Below are 27952 nucleotides of genomic sequence, written 5' to 3' on the forward strand. Positions count from 1 at the left end.
ACCTGCCCTTCTTTGCCTCCTTCTGCACCTCTCTTCTCTCTCCTAACCTATTTCCTTAGCTTAATTGTCCTACAAATGCCCACATTGGCCACCTTGGTCCACAATCCTCATAATTCAGCATGTGCCACCAACTGTAACCTCACTCCGTTTTACTCCCAGCTCAGATATTCTAGTCAACCCCTGACTTTCATGGGTGTAGTCAGTCAGTCAGTGAAAATGGTGGTAAAGCTCCGGTTTCTTTTCCAACCTAATCAACCATGTGATACATTTGTCACAATGTTCTTTGTTACTATGGCATAAAGACCAATTTATAATGCAAGTTATCACTAATCTTTGACAATAGATTCATTAGAAGCCACTGAAAAATAGGAGAAAGGGATCATCAAAATTGAATTTTTATTTGTTGAGAGTAAACTAGACAAGAATAAAACCTCTAGGGATCATTAAATATAGCTTGCAGAGACTCTGTCTCAAAGGACTTGGGGCAAACTGCATGGGATTCAAACATTTCCCAGAATTTCAGTGGAAACAGAATTTAGCTAATGTCCTAGAAAAGAAAGCACACAGCTAATCCAAATCTGCTAATTAACCTAATAGACTATACTGGCTCTGGATGGCTTTCCCCTTTGGGAGAGGAAAAAATAACCCTGCTTATAAATCAATATTTCCTTAGACAGATTGAAATTTACTACAGTTCTTCAGGGATTTTAGGTTTCAATAAACCGAGGGGAAAGTTCTTCCTTGAATACATATACCCGCCCTGTTCCCCCACTGACACTAGCCACACTTTTGTTCTTCCTTCTCCTTCCTTCCTCTCTTGCCCTCCCCCTCTCTCCCTGCCTCCTTCATTCCTTCCCAATTAAAGGCCTACACCCGCCACATACTGTTAGGCCTTGGTGAAACAGCAACAAACAATAAGAAATAAAGGGGCTCAGAACATGCCACCTCAAAACATGCTGCTTTGACATATTATTTTGAGCTAAAGTCACTTGAAAACCAACAGGTGCAAAGAAAGCACTTTGACCTTTCCTCTTCTTCCTGAAAACAGGAGATGAAACTCCGAATGTGAAAGATGCCCTCCTAACACCAGGAGGAAAAGAACATTTTTATCACCAGAGATGGGGAGTCAAGGTCGAGGGAAATTTGTACAAACAGACCTTATTAAAATAACTTTTATCTTTTTCTAGTCTCCCCATATATTTTAGTTACTTCTCCACAATCGTCACTCTCCTTTCAACGTTGTACATAAGCCCTGGGGCCTAGATGCTTCTTTGGATCTTTCTTTTCCTGTGAAGACTCCTATGTATGGGCAAACTTTTATTAAATGAAATTTGTATTCTCTCCTCCTCTTCACCTGTTAAGACATCCCTGCCAGAAACCCTCAATGGGTATTGAAGAAATGTTATCTCCCCTACAGTAGTAAATTAATAAAATAGAATATTAGACATGTAACATGTTAGGGGAAATACAAAGCAAGGGGGGCCCAGGTGTGCTGGCGTGAGGCACTGCAACTTTATATAGAGGGTCAGGGAAGGCTCATTAAGAAGGGGGAAATTTGAGCAAAGACTGAAGCAGGTGAGGGAGAAAGGCTTGCAGATATTTAGGGCAAAAGCAAACGGCAAAGCACTGGGGGTTGAGTGTACCTGGAGGGTTCAGAGCAACAAAGATCAGGTCTAGGATTAGCCAAAGGGGAGGCGTACAAACGCAGGGTTGGATCCTGCCTTTCTTCCAAAGTTTTGTCTTTTTCTTTTGTATTAATGATGATATGTCATTAAAATATTATTTATCTTGATTACTGAATGTTTTGGCATCTCAAGGTCCATGCCTCACAAGTTTCACTCTGGTCCAGGCCCTGGAGTTGATGGAGGGGGTGAGGGGAGCCCAGGGGAGAGTAGTAGGAAATGACGTCAGAGACAAAGGGAGATGGGGATTCTGAGCAGCTTGGCTTTTACACTGTGGGGTGGGAAGTTGCTGCCAAAACAAATTACCACAAATGTAGTACCTTAAAAAACATAAATTTGTGTCTCACAGTTCTATAGATCAGAAGCCCAATGCAATATAGCTCTGCTATCGTCAGAGCTATATTCCTTACCGGAAACTCCTGGGGGGAAGAATCTGTTTCCCTGCTCACTGGGTTTGCCAGCAGAATTCAGTTCCATGCAGTTGTACGACTGAGGTCCTCTGCTCTTTGCTGTGGGCTTGTGGCCCCTTCCTGCATTTTCAAAGCCAGTAGTAGAGGGTCAAGTCCTCAACAGCAGATCTCTCACTCTTCTGCTTGCCTCTTCTGCTTTATGTGATTAGATTGGGCCCACCTGGTAATCCAGGACCACCTCCACACCCACACCCTAAGCATAGCTTCCAAGTCCCTTTTGCCAAGCAAGATAACACACTCACAGGTTCTGGGGATTAGGACATGGCCATCTTTGGGGGGCCATCCTTCTGCCATCACGGAGGCTTTGGTTAATGGAGCAATGATCCCTCTAGTTGCTCTGTTGAAAACAGCTGGGGAAGGGGGAGGGACAGGGAGGATCAGAAAAGAGACAGGGAAACTGGTAAAGAGGCTAAAGCAGTAGTAATTCAGAGGAGATGTGATGGTAGCTTCGATAATGTGATGGTAGGTCTTATAGGTCAAGTTGGCTAGGCTACTGTCAGCAGCTATTCAATCAAACACTGATCTGGGTGTTGCTGTAAAGATATTTTGTAGATGTGATTAAGATCCCTAGAGGGTTGACTTTAAGTAAGTGAAATTATGGTAGATTCAGGTGGGCCTGATTCAATCAGTTAAAAGCCTTCTGAGCAGAACTGAGGGTTCCTGGATGAGGAAGCAGATCTGCCTGTGGATAGCAGCTTCATCTCCTGCCTCGGCATTTCTGCTTGCCTTTCCTAAGGACCCCCTCCCGCCCTAGGGACTTCAGACTCACCTAACCAGCCCACAATTGTGTAAGCCAATTCTTTGCAATGAATCTCTTAATAAGCATCTGCCACTGGTTGTTTCTCTTGTTGAACCACATATATGTATAGATACTGACTTAATTTTATAGTTTTGATTGTTATTGATATAGATACTGATTGATATAGATATTAAAGAAATTTTGAACGTGAAGCCAACAGGATGTAGCAGCAGACTGGAAGTAGGATGGGAGAAAGAGAGGGATCAGGGATGTTTCCAAAGTTTTCTTCCTGAGCTGCTAGAAGGATGGCTCACTTGTCTCCTTCTAAGATTGGGAATTGCTCTACCATGAAAGCCACTCGAAGAGCACATTCAGTTTCCCCTGCAAGGAAGCCCCTTTCAGAGACAGAGTGTACACAGGCAAGAATGGGTGGGTGAGTCTGGCCAGCCCTGAGGTAGGCAGGCTCCAGTCCAAAGGGGGAAATAGAGAATAAAGTCACCACTGTGTTCATGCCACTCATCCAGAATATTGCGGCTTTCCATTGCATTCTGGAAGAGCAGGTCTCTTTACTGTTCTCTACTCTGAACCCCACCTCCCCTGCTGGTCTGTGCTCTGTGGGAACCAGTTAGCTGAACCCTGAGCCAATAACAAGCAAGGAGAGCTGAATAGAGACTTTATGAATAAATGTTGCTCTGTGGTCTTCTTTTTTCCTTGTGAAGGAACAGGGTGTGCTTGAAAATAAAAAAAATGAGTTTTTTTGTTTTTTGTTTGTTTTTTTTGTAGTAATCTTCCTGGAAGGCAGAAAAGAAAAAGAAAAAAAAGAAAGAAAGAACAGCATAGATTTGTCACTTGGTACTGCTCTGGTTAGCACAATGGTTGGGCCCCAGGCCACTCTCTAGGCTTCCCAACCTGGCACTGAATACAATTGAAGAAATCAAAGGAACTTTTCCAAGAGTCTGGCAGCTCAGACAGATACTGAGATGGCAGAGCTGTGTGGTACCAGGCCACACACAGAGGCCTCCATTTCCTCCTACCTTCTGGAACGCAGCAACCAGAGCTCAACAAACCTGCAGTCCTGTTCAGGGAAACCTCACCTGGGCATCAACTGTTCACAGAGAATCTGAACCACCCCCCCAAGGAGATAGGGTGGGTCAGTTTCTAGCCTAGTCATTGCCAATATAAATGTTTGAGGGGCTCTCTGATAAATAAATCAATAGAACATCTTGAATCTGAAGGGGGCCAAACATTGTGCTTCTTTGGTCTCCTACAAAAGGTAAAAGATTTCATGTCAGGAAGTACTTTGGTATGCCAACAAGTTTCCAGAGCCTCTTCCTCCTTCTCCCTCAATTCCACATTGGACCACCAGTTAGATGTCAGAAACTGATCCTTCTCCCCAAAGAAGTATCAGGTGTTTGTTGTTCCTTCAAAAGCCAAGTTTTCGAGTTTCTGGTGGACTTCACAGGATTTCTCTCCTCCTGAATCACTCCTGGCTGCGGTAAACCTGGGTGAAGTCCTTATCACTCCAAACCTATACTGCAAAAAGAGTGAAATATTTTTGTCTCACCTCCCCCCTGCCCTTGATCTCTACAGGAAGAGGATAAAGGCTCAAGGAGTCAGGTTTGGAGTAAAAACATGCACCACACAAGATATTTGTGAGGATTAAATAACTTGGGCCCAAGTATTTTGGAAGCTGCCAAGGGCTCTACAGATTAGATATACAGAAGTACTGGCTGAAAGCCGACCTCCATTGACAAGCATAATGCAGATGTAAGAAGCTGAAACAGACTCTGAGTCCCTGGTGGGTGGTAGCCAGACAAGGGATGTACAATCATGGGTTGATGGGGAAAAAGTCTCCCAAGAGAAAAAGACAAAATGAGATTCTTGGTCCAGCAAAAAAAAAAAAAAAAAAAGCTCAAGAAGGGAAGAAATGGCAGGTAAAAAAGTAAAAATGATAGTGATATAAGAGCATGGGGGGGGTTCCTATTTCTATTCACTAGAGCTATAGATCTATGAGAGACATGTTCAGTGCTAAGGGCACACCCCAGAGGACTGTGGGAAAATCAAACCCAAGGAGTCCTTGCCACCTCTGTCTCAGTGCATGCGGTCAAGTACATCCAGAGCATGGGATTTGGGGAGTGAAGGGAATTTGGGATTCTCCATAGTGTTTCCAGACAAGATATTTGTTACTTTCTGCTAGTCAAACTTCTTTTCTGATGATCTTGTGGTATGCATGCTAAAAGAGGATTGAGCTGTCTGTCCCACATTTCAGCTATTCCCAGAAATGCTTGGCAAAGGAAAATGTAGGTGAAAGTGTGACAGCAAAATGCTTTGGAAACCTATGGAAGGGCACATTGCTGGGTGGATGAAAGCAAAGCTAATATAAAGTGATCAATGACTTGCTGTGGGCCAGGCACTGTTCTAAGTATTTTCTATGTATTAGCTCATTTGATCCAGTTCTATGAGGCAGGATGATTATTTTTCCCATTTAATGGATGACATAACTGAGGCATGGAAATGTTAATTTGACAAAGGTCACAGAGGTAAAGCCAGGTTTCAAATGCAGATTACCTAACTTCATAATCTTCCATAAAGTGGAGATAGTATATTTCCCTAGCCTGTCTCCAGTTAAAAAATGGGGAAATAACATGCTAGCAAGGGTGAGATATATTTGTTTTGACTAGGATAACCTATAGAGATAGAGCATTACAGCTTTGAATGTTAAAATGTTTTTGGCCACTGCATCAGTAAGGATGCTTTTTGCTACAAGTAACAGAATATCTAACCATAATTAATTAAACAATAAAGACATTTATTACTTCATATGTCAATAAGTTGGATTCAGTCCATTTTTTTAAGATTTTTTTTAGATTTTTTATATTTATTTTTTTTAAGATTTGTTTTTTTAAGTCCATTTTTTTAAGATTTATTTTTTTCTAGAGAGGGAGAGAGCATATGAGTAGGGGAGGTGGGGGGAGAGAGAGAGAGAGAGAGAGAGAGAGAGAGAGAGAGAGAGAGACCGAGACCCAAGCAGGCTCCATGCTCAGTGCAGAGCCCGATGCTGGGCTTGATCCCACAACACTGAGATCATGACTTAGCAGAAATCAAGACTTGTATGCTCAACTGACTGAGCCACCCAAGCACTCCAGACTCAGTCTAATTTTAAAAGGTTGGATCAATGATGTCATCAGGATCAAGATATTTTCCATCTCTTGAGTTTGCCTTCCTTAGTATTTTAACCCTGTCTACCTCACACTAATAAGATGGCTGTAGTAGTTGACATCCCGTGTTAACAAGATTATATTCAGTGGAGAAGGAATTTCCTATCAGACCCTTAGCAGGCTATACAGGTCAATTAGACTAAATTAGATCTCATATCTATGCTGTAGCTACAGGGAATTTGAGAATGTGAGTAGCTGGAACTCACAGCTCTGTTGAAAGGACAAACTCTTCCAACAAGCAAGAGGGAGGTGGGATGAGGTGGTGTTGAGCCACTGACTTGGGCACCTACCTAGTCTTTTTATGTTTTATTTTTCTTCATTTCTTAGCTGTAAATGCATAAAGGACAAATCGAGGTCATGACTTAAAGCAAATTACTAAATCGTAACCAAAAAACAAAACAAAACAAAACACAGAGCTAGCTCCAGACATGTTTCTGGCTTGAGGCTGGACTCAGGATCTACACAGCTCGAAACATCCATGTGATTTTCTGAAGAGACTTTGCTAACAGTGAAATTGCACCTGCCCCAGCATCCCCCAGGTGTTATGGGTGGTGTCAGCCTAGGATCCCTGAGTTTAGTCCTAGCCTTCCTCCTCCCCACCTGTTTAGAAAGAATCCGTATCTGTTTCTCTTTCTTTATTCTTCAGTGTCATATCCTGCTTCTTCTAAAGAGAAAGCCGACCAATGTGAGAAAGACTTAAATTGGGTCATTCCCTCCTAATAGAATTTTTTGAATACTAGAAATAAAGTTCCTAAGGGCCACCAGAGAGAAGCACTTCTAATTCCAGCACCAGAATAACAGGAATTGTACCTGTTAGAATTAGGTTCTGTTGCAACAGGGACATTAAACATGGCTTAGCAGCACCTGGCTCAAATGGTTAAGCATCCGACTCTTAATTTTGGCTTAGATAATGACCTCCTGGTTTGTGATTTCAAGTCCTGTGCCCTGCTTTGTGCTGACAGTGCAGAGCCTGCTTGGGATTCTCTCTCTCCCCCTCTCTCTGCCCCTTCCCCACTCTCATGCTCTCTCTCTCTCTCTCTCTTAAAATAAATAAAAATAAATAAACTTAATAAATAAACATGGCTTAAACATTACTGGGGCGTATTTCTCTCTCATGGAAATACAGTTCAGGGCTGCTCAGCAGGCTCCATAGCTAGGGCATGATCTATTACCTCATAGGGGGCCCATACATATTAAATAAGGTCATTTATTTGGAGTCTAGCACATTATAAACTCTTTTGGTTCAATAATGAAAGTAATAATAAATAATATTAGTTGAGCTTTATCTATGTGTCAGGCCCTGGATAAGGGCTCTCGAAATATCAACTCATTTAATTTTCACAATAGTTCTATGAGGAAGGGACAGTCGTTGTCCTTATTTCATAGATGGGGACATTGAGAGATTAGGGGTCTTGGCAATGATTGCCTAGTTAGGTAGTTAGTGCAGAGCTGTGATTCAAACCCAGCCCAAAGGCCTAACCACCAGACTCTACCATCATCACCTCCCTGTCAAAACCCTCCCACCATTCATCTCCTTCACTCCCTTCACTGTGAGATGGTCACAAGGTAGCTGGGAAAACATAGCATGTATCACCAAAGAGCAAATTTGTAATGTAAAGCAATGGGGTCTAGGTGTCAAATGAGAGGTGTAAGATAAAAGAGAACATCAACTTCCCTGGAGTGGGCACAGAAGGTGTCACACTGGAGAGGGTGTCCAAGTTGGGTTATGATGGACACACAGGATTTAGAAGAGTAGAGGAGGATGTGCCAGGTATGAGGAATGGAGTGGGTAAGGCTTGGAGGTGGGAAAGGAAATAGCATGATAAAGGAATAATAAGAAAGCAATCTTGGCTAAATCATAGGATTCTTACAGAGGAATCCTGAGAAAGCACTTTGGAAATGAAGATTAGAATTAGATTAAGAAGGAGTTTGAACTTCCTTCTGAATAGCTGAACTATAATCGGCAGACACTGGGTAGTCACAGGGGATGTGTGGGGAAGGAGGGGGTTGAACGGTGAAATCATGTGATGGAAGCAGTTTCTTTAGGAATAATGTGGTGATTGTGGGAGGGGTGACTTACAGACTCGGAGGCTGGGACTCTAGTTAAGCTTTTGAAATGATCTAGACATGAGGTAATGAGAACTTGAAATGGAGTGTTAGCACAAGGCATGGATGGAACAGCAGGGATGTGAGAGATACCACTGGAGCAGAATTGAGGGGCTTGGTGACTAGGTCTGAGAGCCAGGGAATGGGAGGGATCAGGGATGCCTGCCAAAGCTGGGGTGATGGGAGAACATTGCTGTAAATCAAAGCTCTGGGACTTCCAGTCAGAGAGGACTCCATTTGCTATCCATCCTTTGCAAGATCTCTGTATCCACTGAGCATCTCCACATAGTTGGTATTCACCAAAGCTACCTGGACCAGACAGCCATCTTCTTTTTCTTCTTTGCTGCCAAGTGTTACTTCCATCAGGGAAGACTCTAGGTCAGAAGAGAAAGCATAGACTTTGGGTCAAAGAGCTAGGAATTTAAATCTGCTGTATCCATCACCAGCATGGTAACATTAAGTACATTTCTCAGTACTTTGAGATTCAGTTCTCTTTTTAAATTAAAATTTTTTTTAAGTTTATTTAATTATTTTGAGAGAAAGAGAGACAGTACACACACATGAGTGGGGGAGGGGCAGAGAGCCAGGGAGAGAGATTCCCAAGCAAGATACACACCTGCAGCACAGAGCCCGATGCAGGGCTCGAACTTACAAACTGTGAGATCATGACCTGAGCCGAATTCAAGAGTCAAACGTTTAACTGATTGAGCTGCCCAGGTGCCCAGATTCAGTTCTCTTTAAAATAGGTATGAAAATACCTATTTGATGGGGGTACTGGGGGGATAAGATAACAAACACAAAGCATTTAGTACTGCGCCTGGCTCATAGTAGGTGCTTAGTAATATGGCTAATGTGTTGAGCTTACTATGGACACCCTTCTAACTGCTTGAGTTACATTCACTATTCATTCCTCACAACAATCCTATGAGAGAGATACCACGATTACCTCCAACTCATGGATGAGGAAATGAGGTATGAAGTAGATGCAGAACTTGCTAACGTCCCAGGGACCAATATAAGGCTAAACCAGAGCTTGAACCCAAGCAGTCCAGCTTCAGAATCTGTATTCTTCACCACTACCTGGCCCTTAAAAGAATATTGTTTGCAAACAATTAATGTAAAGCTATTATATACACTGAAAGGATGCAAGAGTAGCAAAAACAGTCCCTGTAAGGGGAATATAAAACTACATAGCCAGAACGGCTAGACTACCAATATGAGAGAATGGCTACTGGTCATAGCTTGAAGTTGGTCCTTTAGGGCCCCTTTGGTAGCTAGATGCTGGAGAAGGTGAATGAGGGAGAGGTCCCAGAGGGAAGTGCAGAGTTCAGTGCCTGTGGTAGGTCCTCAGGAGGTTTAGGGCAGTGACTTTAAACAATTCATACAGAGATTTCAGTATCTTAATTTCCAGTATGGCAGTATAGTGTGTCCCAGAAAAATATCAGAACTGGTTATATTTTACCAGTGTTTTCTAGTCAACCTGTGGACAAACATGCTGATTTCTTTTCTTTTCTTTAAAAAAAATTTTTTTTTCAACATTTATTTATTTTTGGGACAGAGAGAGACAGAGCATGAACGGGGGAGGGGCAGAGAGAGAGGGAGACACAGAATCGGAAACAGGCTCCAGGCTCTGAGCCATCAGGCCAGAGCCTGACGCAGGGCTCGAACTCCCGGACCGCGGGATCGTGACCTGGCTGAAGTCGGACGCTTAACCGACTGCGCCACCCAGGCGCCCCCCAAAAAATTTTTTTAATGTTTATTTATTTTTGAGAGAGACAAAGAGACAGAGTGAGTGGGGGAGGAGCAGAGAGAGAGGAAGACACAGAGTTCGAAGCAGGCTCCAGGCTCTGAGCTGTCAGCACAGAGCCTGACGTGGGGCTCCAACCCATGAGATCATGACCTGAGCCAAAGTCGGACGCTTAACTGACTGAACCACCCAGGTGCCCCCACACTGATTTCTTTTAAATGTTTATTTTTGAGAGAGAGAGAGACAGAGTGGGAGTGGGCAAATGACTGAGCCACCCAGGTGTCCCCAAACACACTGATTTTTAAAAAATGTTTATTTATTTATTTTGAAAGAGAGAGAGAGAGAGAATGTAGGGGAGGGGAAGAGAGAGAGAGGCAGAGAGAATTCCAAGCAGGCTCAAACCCACAAACTGTGAGATTATGACCTGAGCCAAGCCACCCAGGTACCCCAAAACACACTGATTTTTAAGGAAATTCTCAGTGTTGAATATTATACTGATTTTTAAATGTATTTTATTTGTTATTACTACCATGTTTACATTATTTTCAAAAAAAGATTTGAAGTACCTCACAGTAAAAAACTCTTTAAAAAATCATTAAGATATGTATAAATAATAAACATTGTGAATGTAGAAGTTTTATACCTGAAAATCTAAACTAAGATGAAATGAGAAATAGAATGCATTTCCTAGTATGGATTATGAAAATAGACCTAAATGCTTAGATCCTTGTGCTTAGAATTCAGGTGTGCAGGACCAGCATGGCATTTGGTATGAAGATGGGAAGCCTCAACTTCTATTCTTGCTTAGGAAGAGGCCCACGTCATATACTATTCCACCTGAGTATCCCATAATCAAGGCAAAACATATCTTAGTAGCTATACTTCTACCAAGTAAACAGGCAATCACAGCTTTGAAATGAAAGACTTAAAAAAAGGGGGGGGGGGAAGGGTATGCTTGGTACCTTGGGAGAGGAGAATGTGATTTGGATTTGCTTTTTGCTTCAATGGCCTGCCTAAGAGCAAAATGCTAGTCTAGGTGGGGTCTTGAATTATCTTAAATAAGCTAATTTGCATGCCATTGATTTCCCTTCACTCAGATATAGGACCAGCCGATGATCTGCAATCTTCTTTCATCAGAGAACTCTGGAAATACTAGAGGACATTATGGTGGTTACCAGTCTTCCTGGGGAGGCAGCCATATAAGAGGTCTGGGATTCTGTCCTGCAGCACCTTCCTAGAATTTGGGAAAGTCCTCCAAGTTTGCTGTTACGGTTTGTTGGCTTAAGACTAGACCAAAGAATTTCAGAGGGCTTGTTTCCAATAGAGACTCTGATCAAGAAGATTACAGTTTTCTAAGACTAGAAGGAACACCTTCAATACCATTTTTATTATTGATATATATCCTGAATCTCCCTGATCTCACCACCCAGCAGGCACAAAAGAGATTGCATTGATATGCCCACCTGCTGACTGGGGCTTCATATCCCAAAGGTTCCCCTTATGATTTCTGAGACTCTCCACGGGGTGTCCTTGTGTCTGCTAACTCCTGCCTCACCTGATGCTCCTCCAGTGACTTCACAGCAAAGGGGAAAGAGGGCATTTGGCTTCTGGGAAGAGGTGAAAGAGATGTGGTCATGAAAATCTGTCCCTCGGTTTTCAAAAACAAAGTTTTAGTTCATGAAATGGCAGACATTTGGGTCCAGTCCTGATTTGTTATACTGCCTTGCACAGGTCACCTTTTCTTTTTGTTTCAAATTCCTTTACTAAAAATGGAAACAATCCTCACATCTCACAAAGATGTTGTGGGAACTGGCTGTTTAATGATTGGATGGTATTTTGAAAACATCAAGTACAAGATAAGTGCTAGGTCAAGAAAGCCAAAGACATGTGGCTTCTCTAATGAGGTAGTGGGATGTGCCTGTCTTTCTTTTTGCTTTAAACATCCAAAGGAAATACATTTTTAAATGTCTGCACAATACTGACAGAGAACAATCTCAAATTCCCCAAGTCAATAAATTGCTCTTTGAACCTCCTTAAATGAACTAAGTTGCTGCATAGGTGAGGCCCAGGCTCCAAGGAGAATAAAGTTTTGAAAAATCCTATGCAATTTGAAGTTATATAACAAGTGGCATTAGGATTATAGAAAATTTGGGAGGGAATGAGACTTCATAACCAACATCTGATCATGACATTTAAATTTATTTATATATTTATTTAATGACATTTTAATAAAAAACACATTTAATCCTAAAATACTCTAATGGCATTAATAGCTTTAATGGAAACCTTTACTTAAAATTTGAAGAAGGTGTTTAGGAGATAGGAGAGAATAGCAAGGGCCATGGAAAGGAGAAGCTAGATATAAAGTTTGAAAATTGTACCTGTGATTGGGTTCTACTCTCCAATTGATACTATTAGAAACCATATCAAAAGAAGCTCCTCCCTTCAAAACATAAGAGACATGCTGTGGGTTGAATTGCTCCCCCAAATTCATGTTGAAGTCCTAACCCCAGTGCCTCAGCAGGTAACCTTATTTGGAAATAAGGTCATTGTAGATATAATTAGTTAAGATGAAGCCACACTACAGTAGGGTGAGCCCCTAATCCAATAGGACTGGTGTCCTTATAAAAAGAGGAAATTTGGGGGCACCTGGGTGGCTCAGTCAGTTAAGCATCTGACTCTTGATTTCAGCTCAGGTCATGATCTCACAGTTGTGGGATTGAGCCCCATGTCAGGCTTCATGTTGAATGTAGAGCCTTCTTGGGATTCTGGGTCTCCCTCTCTCTCTGCCTCTCCCCAACTCACACTGTTTCTCTTGCTCTCTCTCAAAATAAATAAATGAATAAACAAACAAATAAATAAATAAACATTTTTTAAAGGGAAATTTGGACAGAGACATATGCATCAGAGAGAATACCATGTGAAGATGAAGGCAGAGATGGGAGAGGCACTTCTATGAGGCAAGGAACACCAATGAGTTCTAGCAAACCACCAGAAGCTAAGGGAGAGGCATGAAACAGTTATTCTGTTAGAGTCCTCAGGAAGAATCAACCCTACTGACACCATTATCTGAAACTTCTAGCCTCCAGAACTGGGAGACAATAAATTTCTGTTGTGTAAGCTCCCTAGTTTATGGTATTTTATTATGGTGCCCCCCCCCAGAAAACTAGTACATCATTACACCCAGTTGTTTGACCCTATAGAATGAGAAGTAATGTGGAGAAGAAGGGGTTGAAGGTAGTTAACACTATGTTCTTCAGTATATATTTCACTAATTAAGAGATTTATTGAGTTAACATTATTTTCTTAAAATATAAAAATTTAAAGATTATGATCATCAGTTATTCATATCTTATGGCATGTTGTATTTTTCAAAGATGGCCACAATATCCCCCATCCCACATTGCTCTTCTGGAACCTTGCCATTTCTCCATTAAGAATTAACAATTCTCCACTAATTCCCCTTGAGTCTAGGTGGGTTTGTGACTCACTTGGAACCAACAGAATGTGGTAGGAGTGATGCTACATGACTTCTAAGGCCATGTCATAAAAGTTGATTCTGCTGCCTTAGGGGCTGAACTACTTGCACTGCAGAACTTAGCTGCCCGGAGGCTGCCATGTTGTGAGGAAGCTCAACCAATGCTTGTGGAGAGCCTGCATGGAGAGACCCTGAGACTACTGAGAGAGATACTCAGCAAGATTGTAGCTTCTCCCAACTCCTCTGCTATTCAAGCTCCAGCCACTGTCTGACTGCAACCATATAAAGGACCTCAGGCCAGAATCTCCCCACTGAGCCCTCCCTGAATTCCTGACCATGGAAACTGGAAGAGGTAATAAAATGATAATGGTTAATTTAGTCACTAAGCTTTGGAGTGATTTATTATGCAGCAATGGTTTAACAGTCATACCTTAATGCATTATTCAGATAATCAAATTTCTTGACTTTTGAATTAACTGTTTCAGAATTTAATTTTCTTTAAGGGTTAGAAAATGCAGGAGAAAAGACAGCTTGGTAACCTAGAACCATCTAGTTGGCAGGTTTCCCCAGAGTCTGGTGGGCAGTTTTGTGAAAGCCGGCAGTATTGCTGTCCTTGGCATTCTGCCCCTCATTAATTTAGAATGTAAATATGAAGGTGGTACCATAGAATTTGAAGCCAGCGATCACACTAATGTTTATGTAAGTCAGTAAATTCCTGATCGGAGAGTCTTTTTTTCCTCTCCTCCCAAACATGTCCTAATGATGTAAAATTGTGCCATCAACTGCCTTGGACATGAACTAGTTAGTTATCACTGGCGCCAGAGTCTGGCATGTTGAATTTTCCAACTTCTGCAAACTTCTAGTTTCAACCAGAATCTGGCACTAATTCTAAATGAATCTGACTTCATTTGTGGTGGGGTGGGAGGGCTGGGATGGTAAAGATATTTGCACTTTGAATAATCTCCAGCTTTTGGCATCTTCCTAATAAGAGCCCCCTCCTGTCCTTAGTGCTGACATAGCTCTGCTCAACTATGAAGGACCATTTTCCCCAGTCATTTCCTTCTGTTCAGAAAAATACTGGATCCTTTTGACACCTTCATGTTCCAAACACTCCCTATCAGCCTGCAGCTTGTTTTCTATGGTGTCTTTGACTAAAGCCTTCTTCTATCAGGGCATTTGAATAAATAATTCCCTTGCCTCTCTTTGTTATCAGAGTTCTTACTTGCTGCTTCTGGTCTCCAAGACAGCCTTCAGGCTTTACTGCCAGGGAATAAGATGCCTGTGAAATTCACTCTTCGGCTGCAAAATGCCTTGCAAGGGAGTCTTTTGAAAATATTAACTTCTTTTCCTTTTTCAGCCCTGAAAGAGTAGTTACTGGGAAATAGTCACTCAGAAAATGGCTATTAGTTAAGAATCTCTGCACACAATAGCTGAGGGGTAACAAGGAAGCTGAAAAGAAAAGGCTTCATAATCCCTTATTTGTGACTCCTAAATGGTAGCTGCTAAAGGTGACTTCTGCAAGTAGGCAGCTGCCTCTGCCATTTACACTTAATCAGATAATCACAGAGCTAGCTAGAAGAGGCCTTAATCCAGCCTTCTGCATTAGCTGGGATTTCTGCATTAGCTAAGACCTGCAAGGCTTTCTGGATTGTTACAGAATCCTCAAGTGTTGTGCTCACACCTTCACTTGGAAAAGTCAAAACACATTGGGGAGAGGAGACATCTACTCCTTGGAACAGAGACAGAAACACATTACTTTTGTCACCTAATCCTCTCTTTTCTTCCTGAACAATCTTTGAGTGGGTATCAATCCTACTCCTCAAATATTGCATGAGGTTGTGATCATTATTTTCATTTCACATATGAGGAAACTAAGGTTCAAAGAGGTTAAATTACTGGCGACGATGTGAGAAAACTAGGATAGGTTGACAAACCATCTTTGTTTGCCCAGGACTGGGGGTTTTCCAGGACATGGGACTTCCAGTGCTAAACCAGGACAGTTCTAGGAAAACCAGGAAAGTTGGTCACCATAGGCTGAGCTAGATCCACACTGTCTCCAGAGCCTTCCCTCTGAACCCTAGTACCACCCTAAATTCTTCTCAGACTGAGATTTGGCCTTGGGACAAATGGGCAATCTACTGGCAGCACCATGAAAAATGCAGAGTTTATTTCCCTTTGAGTCAGAGAACAAAGTCATTGGTATTGATGTGAAATGTTGGGGTTTGGGAGCTAACGGTCAAAGAATTCTTCAGTACAAAAAAGTGGTTTTATTAAAGCACAGAGACAGGACCTGTGGGCAGAAAGAGCTGCACTGGGGTTGTGAGCAGTGACTGATTACGTAAGGTTTTCTATCCTATGAAGGGGAGGATGGCGTTAGGGCCCCAGGGAATTGAATCTATAGGTTTCTGGAGGTCTGGCTCTTGATAAGATTGCTTTTTTTTTCTTCTAAGTCATTAAGACAGTTGCAAACTGATAGAGATTCATGTCCCACATGACTGTGATGTCTATTGGTTGACCATTTGTTTTTCCCTTTCCTTTTTTCTTGGGCAGCCAGGAGTGCCTGAGGAATGTCACACGTACCCCCATGGGAGGCTGAGGGGGTGTTGCAGGATGTTAGCTTGTGTTTTACCCTCAGCTTGCCTTTTGCTCCCTCATCAGTGTCATCTTTGGGAAATCAACTCAGGAAACCAGGCTCTCTTGCAAGTCACTCAGAACCCACTGGACAGACTAGTCCAGGAGCTGACTCTCCAGAGAGGTAAAAGTCAGATTCAAGAGTGCACATCATCATTTATGTAATTCACCACATCAGAAGCCATTTTACAAGTGGCCTTAAATCATTGCCCACTGCCCTGCCAGGGCCTCATTATGGAAACCTCAGAGAAGGCCATGGAGGAGGGAGGAGCATTGCTGAAATGTGCAGAGTAGAACTGGGCTGAATTCGTGAACAAACTCAGACTATAGCATAATTTTGCCAAAAGCAGAAATCAACACCTTTTGACATTTTTTTTCAGGGATGATATACATACAGTTCCTTCCTCCCTCCCTCCTTCCCTTCTTCACCCACCTGCCTAACCCCATCTCCCAAATCTCCCCTACCTCGGGGCGTTCTCTTTCAGAATGACTCCCTGGACTGCATTGGAAAACCAAACACATGCTTGAACTGAGTTCTGGTTGTTCCCGTGATACACACACACACACACACACACACACATAGTGCCAGATGATACCCTCTAATTGCTGGATCCCAGCAGGTTTGGGGAGGCCCAGGTTGTTGAGGAGGAGTACTAGGGAGTCTCTGAATGTTAGTGAGTGGAGTATTTCAGTGTCCTAACAGTTTCTCAGGTTTTACCTATCCACTGATGCTTTCCTTTATTTCTCTCAGCCCTAAGTGGCGGGATCCATCCTTCCCTGTGGCTGCTAGGGGTCCCTCCTCTCCACCCAGTGGCCCATGACTGTCTCCCCTTGGAGGGCAGAAGATTAAAACAGAAAGGACCTCAGAGGGATCATCTAGTTCGACTCCCTCCTCACACAGACAACGGCTGAGGCATGGAGAGGAGATGAGAACTTCTGGAGTCACATGCCGAGTCCACTCTGGCACCTCTGAGGTGGAGAGGAGGGTGCAGGAAGGAAAAGGTCTGTAGCTGCTAATCAAACCTCTTCTCTCCCTTCTTCAGCTAATCCACAATGTTAGCCCAAAGTATTTTTCAAACCCTTATTCCACTGTGTCAAACATGAATTTTTGGTTGTTTTTTGGTTTGTCCTCAAGCTCTATATTTTTGTTAGCTCCCCTTTCTCCTTTCTTCTTCCTCTTTGTTTCCAGGTAAAATCATTCACAGAACTCAAGTATCTCACATAGATGGAACTTGGCATGGGGGTACCCATGGGGAGGTGGGACCTACTCTTCCCCTCCTGCTTAGGTCTTCACCCTGAGAAGTGGCCACAAAGGTCTTGCTGTGTGGTGCTTGGTAGCATGGACTGTGCCTGTGTTTGATGCCCAGTCAGGCAAGTTTTTACCGACTGATTTTGGTTTTTTTTTTCACCCTAGCTCCCCACCCGCTGCTTTCTAAAAGCACAAGGCCCATCCCTGAAACTTCATGGGCGTGGGGACTCTCTTTCCTCACTCTGTATGTTAGGGGATGACAATCAGGTTGAGGTGGCCCCAACCTGTAATACCTTCCTGTCACTCATGGAAGAGCTGTCTCTTAGGTGAGGCTCCACCCCCACCCCTCTTGAGAATGTCACCCCACAGCTCCTGCTGGCAGCAGTGAGTCCGAATGCTGAGGGAAAGGAGCTGAGGTAGAGGCATTCAGAGCTTTGGTGGGTGAGGACTGATGCCCCCTCCCCCTCCTTCCATAGACGGTCAATGCTCCCCATTACAAGGGCCTTCCCCTCCTCTGACCAATAGCATAAATGGGGTTTCTAGGGAAAACAGTGCTTGTGACCTCCCTGTTCATTAGACTCTGGGCGAAACAAATTCGAGTGAAAAAAAATTGTGATTTTCAAATCAAAGAGCAAAGGTGACATGGACCACACCAATCGAAACAGCCTTCCCCAGGCACCTTCTGCAGTGGGTGCTGTGAATGGGCCACAGCATCTAAGTCCTAGCCATCCACTGACTCGGGACTCCACAAGGACAACAGGTGGATTAGGTAAGATGATGGAACCCACACTTGGAATGAAATACCTACAGCTCACTGAAAGAGTGATGTAATCATGACCAGTCTACAGCAAACTATAAAGAGTACAGAGTGTGGTTGTGCTAGAACTCCCAGTCCCTCCTCACCAGAGAACTTGTGGAACCTCCTGTCAGGAGCAGCCAAGGGAAACATCTCCTACCTAGGTTAGCCGACATCCTTTTCTGCATCCAAGTTATCTGTCATTGCTGATCCTCTGCTACTTCCCCTATTTGCCTCCCAGCTAGGCTAGACCCAGGAAGGGGCTGGGAGTCGGCACTTCCACACCATCTGCACATGGGATGAGATTCTCAGTCTCTCTGTCTGCAAGTTCACACCTTGGGGGCAGAACTTTCAGCAGGTATGCTTCTATGCTCTGGTTACCCCTCTTCCTAACTTGTTTCTGTACAAGTCAGATTTGGCCCTTGGGAGGTTTATATCCCTTATGACAAATTTTCTTAAATGTCTTTGGTAGTTTTCTATTCCCCAGGGAATCGCTTTTCTCTCCCTCTACCATTGTATGCTCCTCAGTCATCAAATGGGCCTGTGCACTTTGGTGATCTGTGGTTTTGAGTAGGAAAAGAGTAGTTGCCTCACTGTCCAGGTATCACTGCCTTCTTTGTAGCTCTTCCAAACACTCCTGTTTGCTGTAGCACTTGGGGGTTTAGGTTCACTATTTTGTGCCTACCATGTGTAGGTCTTACAAATGACTTGGGCTTCATAGTGTAACCATTACCATTTATTAAGCATATGCTATGTTCTAGGCATTATGCTAAGTGCTCTACATGTAATATCGCTAGTCCTTACGGCAAACCTATGAGTTAAGCATCATCATTCCTATTTTATAGATGAGGAAACTGAGTCTGAGAGAAGTTTTATAACTTGCTCTGGCTCATAGAGATGGTAAGTAGCAGAGGTGGGACTGGAATCTAAGCCTGCATGATTCAGAAGACCATCCTCTTTCCTTTCCACCATTCTTCCAGTCACTCAACAAACACTTATGGAGCACCTACCATTTCCCATACATTGTTCTTTTCTTGGAGCTTAACATCTAGCTCATGGCATCCTCTGTCCTAATTCTCTTGATCTGTGACAATGGGCACAAGAGTTCCTGAAGCCCACCGAGGAAAACGTCTAGAACAGTGAAGAACAGGAAAACAAAATTATCCACATGCAGGTGTCAATTTGAAGTTTGCTAATCACCAGGAGAGAGAGAGAAAAAAAACTATGTGAGAATTGCAATATCAGCCATATGTTCCTAGTTTACAAACCTGAAGCAGTAGCTGGAGCTCCCAGGCAGAGATAGATGCAAACGTGTGGAAATCCCACAGAAATATAATAGACAAGAAGAGGAACAGGAAATGAATCTTAAACCCTCATAGACTGTGTGGCAACCTTTTTATGATGAGTTGCAGTATTAGACTCAATGTTTCTAAGAAATCAACAACATCATCAATCCCATCTGACATGGGAGAAGAGGCTGCTAGATTATATGCAATTCCTTGGTTATGGAGAAAATCAGTGGTGACACAGACTGATAATCTAACCCTGCAGACAAAAAATCACTGTGACCAGCTACTTCCCTTATTTGGGGTTGTTGAAATAGCTTCAATTTTGCTAAGAGTCAAAGTTAGCTTTTCTCATTAAAGAAAAAAAAAAAGCACACGGAGATAGAGAACCAATAGAATGAAGCACAATTGCCACAGCCAGGACTGGCACCCACGCACCAATGCAGTTCAGCTTATCAGACTTTCAAGGATTTCTTAGACTGGCAGTATTGTTGGTAGCACTGTTCTACTTCTACCCTGTTAACTGAATCCTGATTTTGTTCAGATACCAGGAATTTTTCTGGAAAAGGTAGGTCCTTCCCTGGGGCCCATAAAATGAACAACGGTCAGCCTGATTCATTTCCTCTTTGCAGATGATGGATTTAGCCCATGTAGTGGACATTTGACCCAGTTCTCCACAAAGAGACATAACTGGAAGTCTGCTAATGGCTTCTGGAAAGATTTTTCTCTTTAACAAACATAGAGGGATACTAAGGAGAAAGCTCATTTCCCTTCCTACCTGTCTTTGATTTTTTTTTTTTTTTCATTTAATGATGTGATACACCAAGCTGCTGTATCAACCTTGCCACCATGGTGGGAGGCAATGCTCTCACACTGAAGACTACAAAATGAAATACAGAAAAAGCCTGGGTTCTTGGTGACCTCACTGCACCACTGAGCAACCTGAAACCACATACCTGCAGAGTTCTTAGTGATGTAAAAACTGCCCTATGGTTTCTGCCACTTTTAGTTTCATCTCCATGATACACTGGATAAAGAGGAATAGCTTAAAGCCAACACATTATGCAAGAGCAAAAGAAAAATGTGTGGCTCAAGATGAGACTGCCAATTCCAGAACTTCTGTCTTTTGGGTGGCACAGCCTTCAAAAGAATTTAGAAACTAAGCAAACAGCACAGATCTGTTGAGCACCTACTATGCACCAGACACAGTGCTGGGTGTTGGGGTTACAAGAGTGGGCAAGACAGGCAAGGTCATTGAGGTCATGGAAATCACATTCTGGAAGATTAATGATAAACAAATAAATAAGGATAGTTGCACACATTCTGAAGCAACTTTTTAAATATTGATGCAAATCAGCCCCAAGTGTAAACCCGGACACCATCATCATTATCGTCATTGTCACTGTCATAATAATTTGTGCCAGGCTCTATGGGTGTCAAAAGATGAACAAGAGATAAACACTACATTCAAGAAATCTGGGAGGCAAGAATCCAGATTTGGCCATAGAACAGTCAAAAGTTAGGCAATGAATTAGGCAGGAAACAAAAGAATTCTTCCGGTAACCAGGGTTAGGATAGGCTAGGCCCCCTGTCTCCACTATTCTTCCACACATGTTTTATCACCATTACCCCCTTTTTCAAGAGAGAAAGAAATTTTCTTAATGATTGCTGTTCTTCTTTCACATTCGGCTGCTGTTCCCAAGAGAATCAAGTAGGCTTTTTCTTTCTCCAGTGAAGTGAAGAAGATAGGCTGTGTAAATCTGGATGGCACTTATAGTCTGTGCTACGTACCAGCAAATACACACAGATACTCCCATAAATGATCTCACCAAACCCTGTCTCCTTTCCTTCATCCTCTCAAAATCATACCCACCTAATGTGTTTAGCATGCTGAAATTGACTATTAACTGCCATATCTAGCTATAAAAATACAGGTAAACATCGACTAACCAGGTCCCCACACCCACACACATACCCTCACCTTCAGAAACATTTCCACTGATGGTCACACGAACCACTGCACACTCTCTCCCATTTGGAGTGCATCTTCCCACAGGCTTGTTCACACACTGGCTTTTTATTTGAGCTCTCATGGGGAATCTTTCAACTCTTAGATAGGAATTTCATTAACAAAGGAAGGGGAGGGGAAGTCAGGAGGAAAGTACAGATGCAGAAGAAAGAAATCAAAATAGTTTCTGAAGGGGACCTAAAATTGTATCATCCCAGGCTGAACCTCCCCTATAACTGTTCTTTATTTGTGCATTCTGTGCCTGGAGACAAAACACAACAAAACAACTTTTCATCGATTGGGCAATTGTCCAAGCTCTTAGCTTGGCATCCAGCCCACAGAGCTGTGAAATCAACCTCACCAAGCCTATGGTTTAAAATGAGGCAACATCTAACTGGAAGCCCATTCAAAATAAGGAACTTGGTGCAGGGGTTCAGGGTCCTTTGTTGCTTCCTTCCTCTCTCAGCAGCATCTCCCATCTAATCTTGGTTGAAGAGTCTTACTTGGCTAAGAAAGAGATCAGGCACAAGAAGGTGGTGCTGAGAAAGTTCCATGAAAACTCAGAAGTCACCGCCTGCATATCAAACTTGAATAACCAGGAGAGATGTAACTTCGGCATACTTTCAGCTGCCTTCCTCCTGCCCACACCGCAGGTTTTTCAGGTCCTTGCTTGAGCGTGCACTCACAGGCGTAAATAAACGTGCTATCAACAGCCTGCGTCAGCCAACCCAGCTATTTAAGCGGGCTGGCATCAGCAAACTCAGCTTCCAAATCCAGGGCTTGTCTTTGCCACTGCCACGTAAGTAACTTTCAGAGGTTTGCCTTTATTGCAGAGGAATGAGATTGTGTAGAAACTGGACTGAAATGTTATAGTTCCCATAGTCACTATTCTGCTGGGGAAGCATAGAGGTGAAAGGGAGAATAAAAGTTAAGAGTTAGTCCCAAGCAGGGAGCCAGAGAACATTGCTGGGTGTAGTATATCAGACCCTTGCAAACATGCAAGGGGTTGAGGTGGACTTGGAGCAAGGTAGAGTCCATTTTGGCCTTTTGGCCAGAAGGTAAGATGTTTTTCTTGCTCTCTCCTATCTCTGGAAGCCACTTGGAAACCACTGTTTGTGTGACTGTGCCAGATACATAGGGATTTATCATTTAGAAGCTGATGTTGCTATTATTCATCTCAGTCTAAAATCAGACACAGTATTATTAAAATTTTTTTGTGTGTTTTATATAGGGGGATAAGAGGGGCTATCTCTGGATTAAGTAGAGGTGGTTCAATTGTGAATTTGCAGTGCTATTTCTTGTTAGGTCCGGTTCTTATAATACTAATTTACAACAATGCAAACACTGATCTTGCTTAAGGTAAAAAGGAATCCCATGCTCTGGGTTTTGAGGAAATATAGGTTTGTGATATTTGAGCACAATGGGTATCCAGGTATTCGGGGAATGCGCTAAACAAAGGGGAATAAGAATCATTGACTAAAGAGGCACAACACTCCACATGACTTAGGTGAGAAGGTCTTAAAGAGAAGGGCCAGGCAAAAAGTTCCTGTGGAGCTGCACTGCCACTCAACAGGCCTATTGGATCTTTAGCAAAGGAGGGAGAGTATAATCAGAGCAGGCAGAGAACAAAACAAAGGAGAGGGGCTAGGGAGGAGAGGGGACAGACGTAGAGGAGTTACGATTAGACATCATATTTGTAAAATATATATAGGATTATAATAGAACTAAAGCATGACATAAATTCTATAGTTCCTCCTTTTGGGTCAAGAATCTGGTGGGGTGCCTGGGTGGCACAGTCAGTTGGGTGTCCAATTTCAGGTGATCTTGGGATCATGATCTCGGGGTAGTGAGATTGAGCCCCAAGTCAAGCTCCACTCTCTTTCTGCCCCTCCCCACCCCGGTCTCTCTCTCTCTTTCTCTTCTCTCTCTGAAAAAAAAAAAAAAAAAAAATCTAGTGATTAAGAATCGGTGAAAGCCAAGGACCTTGCCCAGGTAGTTGCCCCTGCCTCAACACATACCTTGACACACAACACTCATTTTCTGGAGCCCTAGAACGCCACGCACCCCAAATGAATGCATTTAAGCTAATGCATTATTTTTACACTGAGCTGAAGCTGCTGACTAGGAACGTACAGAGAAGCAGCAGGGGGTTGGACACCAAACTGAAGCTCACTTCTAAGGTCATAAAGGTCTGATTCCCATCAAGCAAATAATGGCTAAAGGGTTTCTTGGGGCAAAGATAAGTTGGGATCCTGGAGGAAGAGAAAAGAAATAAAAGGTGGATCCTGTTCTCAAAAAGCTTGATATCTGAAGTATAAGGACATAATAAGAAGCCAGGCGAGGGGCGCCTGGGTGGCTCTGTTGGTTGAGCGTCCGACTTCGGCTCAGGTCATGATCTCACAATTTGTGAGTTTGAGCCCTGTGTCAGGCTCTGTGCTGACAGTTCAGAGCCTGGAGCCTGCTTCGGATTCTGTGTCTCCTTCTCTCTCTGCCCCTCACCCACTTGTGCTCAGTCTCTCTCTATCTAAAATATAAAAAAAATATTTTTAAAAAAGAAGCCAAGTGAAAAATAGTACATATTGTATGATTCCACTGGTATGAAATGATAGAAAATGCAAACTATAGTAACAGAAAGCAGATCAGTGGTTACCTGGGGAAGAGGATGGGAGAGAAAAGGGGTAAGAGGATCACCAAGGGGCATGGAAAACTTTGGGGGTGATGGGTATGTTCACTATTGTGATTGTGGTAACTATTACTTATATGTGAAAATATATCAGATCGTATATTTTAGACACATGCAGTATTATATGCCATTATACCCCAACAAACAATACTTTAATAATATATCATTTGTATATGATTAAAGGTATTTCTAAAAATTAGCCTATGTAACATACTGAAAATTAAAAAAAAAATATGTCTGGGAAAAAATTAATTCAATAAATACAATGGAGGACAAGACTATCAGGATTTTGGACTTTTATAGAACCTGGAAGTTTCCAGAGATCATTTAACTCAGCAATTGCAGACCTGGAAAACTGTTTTTAAAAATACTCAGGACTGGCCACACCCCAACCAATTAAGTAAGGATTCCTGGGTGCGCAGTCCTGGCATTGTTTTTTAAAGTGATTCTAATGTGCAGCCAGGAATGAGAAGCAGTCAAATCCAAACTCCTCCCTGACACAGGAGGACAGAGAAGCCCAGAGAGAGGGTGGGTTTGCCCCTGACCACACAGCCACTGGGTCCCAGAACCCAGGGAGGACAGCAACAGGATCTCAACGCTACTGGGTCCTCAAAACCACATTTTCAGCTCAAGGTAGGATAGGGCATCCCGTGCATTTCAAGCAAATTCTTGGCATCCAGACACGCTCAGGGCTGACAGCAGGAAGAATTACTCAGAACCTCAAAGGTGCATTATTTAAGGACTGTGCTAACACGTGAGAAGGGATGTTTCAAAACGAAAGCTTCCTTTTGTTCCCTCAAAAATATCTGGTATAAGCCAGATAATACTTACTGAAAGAATCTCAGCAGATGGCACCAGGCGCTCTGTGGGGGACAGGGGCAAGTTGTTACTTTAGAAACTGGCACAGATCTCAGCGTTGGGACGAGTCTATCTGGCACTACAGGGGCTCTTCATTGTGGTTTCCAGGTTGGCCCCAGGCAGAAGCGTGAGTGGGTGAAGTTTGTCTTCGTGGCTACTACTGTTCTGTCTGTCTCTCACCTTGGCTCCTGTGTGGGTGCAGGGGTGCCCATGGGACCACACATCTCACCTGCTCTGCCTGGGCCAGCTAGCCAGGTTTTAGGTGGTTTCTCAGCTCCCTTCTCATCCAAACATGTCTGATTTCCAGGGTCTCATCCCCTTGGGGCTTTGCTTATCCATCTCTGGAAAACTAATTAAAGTTATGATGTTAATACACAATAATTGTTTTAATGAGTTATGTCCTCCTCACCCCCCAGTATATTAACTAGATTCTAGCAAGATAACATATCTGGGAATTCTTTGAAATGTTATATAAACATAATTACCATTTGGGGCAATCAGGAGAATCAAAGTTTTAGGCGAAATATATAATCCCTAAAAATTTCCAAGCAACCTGATGGGGGAAAATATACCAAGATTGGGGGTTTGCCGTAGAATTCCTCAAATCACATCCCTTAGGGAATTCCCTACAGACTGTGGGGCCTCACAGAATGCTTTTCCTGAATTTGTCTATTCTTTGTTCACTGCATTTTGTGCTCATTGGAGATGGCAGCATTTATCTTTCTGGGAAACAGAGAGCCACCTTAAAGACACTACAGTGGAGATAAAATGTCAAGAAATTCTGCTCACAGGGCTTTATAATTATTACCTAGTTCCTCTTCTGCATGGAAGGCTGGCACTGGCAGGGCAGCTTGCCTAGCCTTAGGGACAAGGGCCTCCTTCCTTGGGGACTCAGTACTGCAGCCTGAGGCAAGAGGCGCCCTCAGTTCCTGTAACTCTGGGTCCTCCATAGCCCTTTCTTCCATTAGGAAAGCTGAAATTGGAAAGCTCTTGCTGGCAAGTGGCAGCTGCATGTGGTACATCTTGTCCCTAAAGAGGGGTGTGGCCAGGTATGTAATTAACCTTCCTCTGGGGAAACAGAGTCTGCAGGCAGCCAGGAGTCCAGAGCTCTCTGGCTTCATCTGTGAGTGATGCAGCAAGGTGAGGAGGGAGAAGGTAAGCACCATCCTGACTCCTGGGAGACGGGGAGACACGGGGCACTCAAGCTCAGGGGAAAGGATTAGGCTATTGGCATCAGGGTGGCTGCCAACACTGGTCCAATGCTGTTGTTTGGAAGCCTGATGTTTCCTCCTCTTGCCATTCAGAGTTTCACCAAAAATAATTTTTTTTTTTAAATGAGTGGCATGATTGCACAACTGGTAAAATAGCTTTGTATAACAGTGACAGAATTTTTGGCTTCTTTGGATGGGTTTTCTTTGAACATTTCACCTTTGTTTTCACAAATCCTCTTAGTGTGGAATGGCTTAGTTCACTTGGACATTTTTTTTAAGCCTGTGTCATGACCTAACCCAGATTAATTTTTAGATGCTGTCGATGGCTTCCTCAAACTTTTAAAAAGCCAAGTGAATGGGGATGGTCAACAGAAGTATGCAAACATGAAGTTGTTGGCAGAAGGGTGGCATATGGCCCACAGTGATTTATAAAGTACTATCCTGTCTACTTAAAAACCAGCACCTGAGGATCCCGAGGCAGCCCCTGGACCACACCCGTCCCCCATCCTGTCTGCTCGCCTTGGGCAGGCTGGTGGAGACCTGGCTTGAGGCTGCAAAAAGAGGGCTTCTCCTGATGCAGGGGGGTGGTGCACCTGCTCTCTTCCTGGCCCTGGCTCCCTTGACCGCTCTACCTTTCAATGCCCCTGATGTGGATTTGGCATCCCAGTACTGTTGTTTCTGAACATACATGGGGTTCGGGTGTGTGGATACATGACCAAACAGGTACAAGTCAGCCCATCCTTTCTATTTGCTGGGAAACTCCCTTCATCAATCTTCAAGCGATATGTTGAACACTCTTTCACAGAATCCCTGTGTAAACAAGTCCTGCGGAGGACAGCCTGGCCTGGGGAGCAGAAGACGGGTCTCATGTTCAGGAACCTGGGTCCTATTTTCAGCTCTAATTCAGCTGTAATGGAATTTTAATTTTTTTTTCCACGTTTTTTTATTTATTTTTGGGACAGAGAGAGACAGAGCATGAACGGGGGAGGGGCAGAGAGAGAGAGAGGGAGACACAGAATCGGAAACAGGCTCCAGGCTCCGAGCCATCAGCCCAGAGCCCGACGCGGGGCTCGAACTCACGGACCGCGAGATCGTGACCTGGCTGAAGTCGGACGCTTAACCGACTGCGCCACCCAGGCGCCCCTGTAATGGAATTTTAAAGCCAGAGGGAGCCGGAAATATCAGTTGTCCCAGTGGATTATTAATAACACCCCTTTCACTTTAAAAAAGACTTGGCCTGAGCAATAAACTATATGTGAATACAATACATGAAAGATCAAGAGTAAAGTGAGTTGTCCTGCATCTCAGGATTAGTTGGTGGCTGAGCTGGGTCTGGAACCCAGGCCTCCCCACACCTCATTCTGGCCTCTCTGCCAAGTCACTCACTCCCTCTGTGACTCAGGTTCCCTGTGGGAAGCACTGTATCTGTACAGCCCAGACGGAGAGCTGGTAGATTTATACTGGCTTGCCAAAGAGAAGTTCAACATGAATGCTAGGGGTTCAGGGGATTGTTCATCACAAGGTCAAGTTACTCTATTTGCTTCAGGGTCTAATGTTAGCTTATGGCCATGTTTGGATAATGATAGAAACTCTTTTAAAAATAGAGAAGTTAATTTTTACCCACCCTCATATAACTTATTATAATTTGCTTCTGGAAGTTTTGATACAATGTGACCAAACATGAAAACCCAGCCAGATCTTTCAGAACTACTCTGTACTTTGATGTTAAAACAAAACCAGAAACAATCTAAAGCAGACACTGATCTGTTCTAATCTCTTAGTATATACTG

At 43.3% G+C, this 27952-nt stretch overlaps 1 protein-coding gene and 1 long non-coding RNA gene across 3 annotated transcripts in view; one reads left to right on the forward strand and one right to left on the reverse strand.

Annotated features, from left to right (window-relative positions):
* Positions 1-379: 379 nt before the first annotated feature.
* On the reverse strand, positions 380-21821 carry LOC147581984 (uncharacterized). Of its 2 annotated transcripts, XR_015250436.1 has the most exons (4): positions 19127-21821; positions 8525-8589; positions 2395-2489; positions 380-2212 (listed from the first exon to the last, which is right to left on the reverse strand). It is a non-coding gene; the product is annotated as an uncharacterized LOC147581984 (long non-coding RNA). The 2 variants fall into 2 exon arrangements; XR_015250435.1 differs by lacking the exons at positions 8525-8589; positions 19127-21821 and having other exon boundaries at positions 2395-4764.
* A 238-nt stretch (positions 21822-22059) lies between these two features.
* The window catches only part of HOPX (HOP homeobox), a 37536-nt gene continuing 31643 nt past the window's right edge, over positions 22060-27952 (forward strand). The window contains exon 1 of the mRNA XM_086704977.1: positions 22060-22209. The gene's annotated coding sequence lies outside the window, so the exon portion shown is untranslated. The remainder of the gene's footprint in view (positions 22210-27952) is intronic.

The sequence above is a fragment of the Puma concolor genome, chromosome B1, assembly GCF_028749965.1.
Source record: "Puma concolor isolate L17-30 chromosome B1, mPumCon1.1.hap2, whole genome shotgun sequence".
Classification (NCBI taxonomy): domain Eukaryota; kingdom Metazoa; phylum Chordata; class Mammalia; order Carnivora; family Felidae; genus Puma; species Puma concolor.